Here is a 942-nt window from a genome sequence, read left to right on the forward strand (position 1 = left end):
TCCCCTTGTCTGTGTATTTTGGTCTGTTTGCCTGTTCTGCTCCCTCCCCACTCGTTCTCTGGTGAATCTTCTCACCCCCCACCCCACTTCTCTGCTCTGTACCTCAGTTCTGTATGCATACAGAACAGGGTGCAGGGAAAAGATAAGCCACAAACTGAGAAAATATATCTATAAATTACACATTTGATAAAGTAGTAAGATCTAGAGTATCTAAAAAACTCTTAAAATTCAACAATAGGAAAATGTAATTAGAAAAAGGGGAAAGATATGAGCAGATTTCACCAAAGAGGAAAATAAGTATATACATGAGGCAATAAATACATGAAAAGGTTTTCAACATCATTAACCACTAGGAAAATGCAAATTAAAGTCATGTTGTAATTATCACTACACATTACAAAGAATAACTAAAATAAAAATTTGTTGCAACACCAAATGCTGGTGATGATGTAGAGAAATTGAATCACTTACACACATATAGCATATATCTATATATATGCTAGGAGGAACAGAAAATGAAACCACTATTCTGGAAAACAGTTGACAGATCTTTGAAAAAATTAAAACTGCTTCTACCATACATCCCTGAGGATATGCTTTTAGGCATTTATCCTAGACAAATAACAACACATGTTCACAAAGTCTGTGCTGATGTTCACAAAAACCTGTAGACAAATGTTTGTAGCAGCTCCATAGTACATCCAAAATCTGGAAACAACCTAGATAACCTCCAAGGGTCTAACAAGTGATGGTACATCCAAGCCATGAATACTGAGCAATAAATGAATTGTTAATACCCAATAGTGTACATGAATCTCCAGACTATCATCCTGAGTGAAGAAAACTAACTCCAAAAGGCTATATATTGATTGTATAATTCCATTTATATAATATTTTTGAAATGAGAAATCTATAGTAATAAACAGGTGAGTGATTGCCAAG

General features: G+C 34.4%; 1 protein-coding gene across 1 annotated transcript in view; it reads right to left on the minus strand.

Annotated features, from left to right (window-relative positions):
- RHBDL2 (rhomboid, veinlet-like 2 (Drosophila)) overlaps window positions 1-942 on the minus strand; it is a 17,361-nt gene that overhangs the window by 9,496 nt on the left and 6,923 nt on the right. The window lies entirely within an intron of this gene.

The sequence above is a fragment of the Condylura cristata genome, unplaced genomic scaffold, assembly GCF_000260355.1.
Source record: "Condylura cristata isolate star-nosed mole 26May11 unplaced genomic scaffold, ConCri1.0 scaffold00008, whole genome shotgun sequence".
NCBI classification, from domain to species: Eukaryota; Metazoa; Chordata; class Mammalia; order Eulipotyphla; family Talpidae; genus Condylura; species Condylura cristata.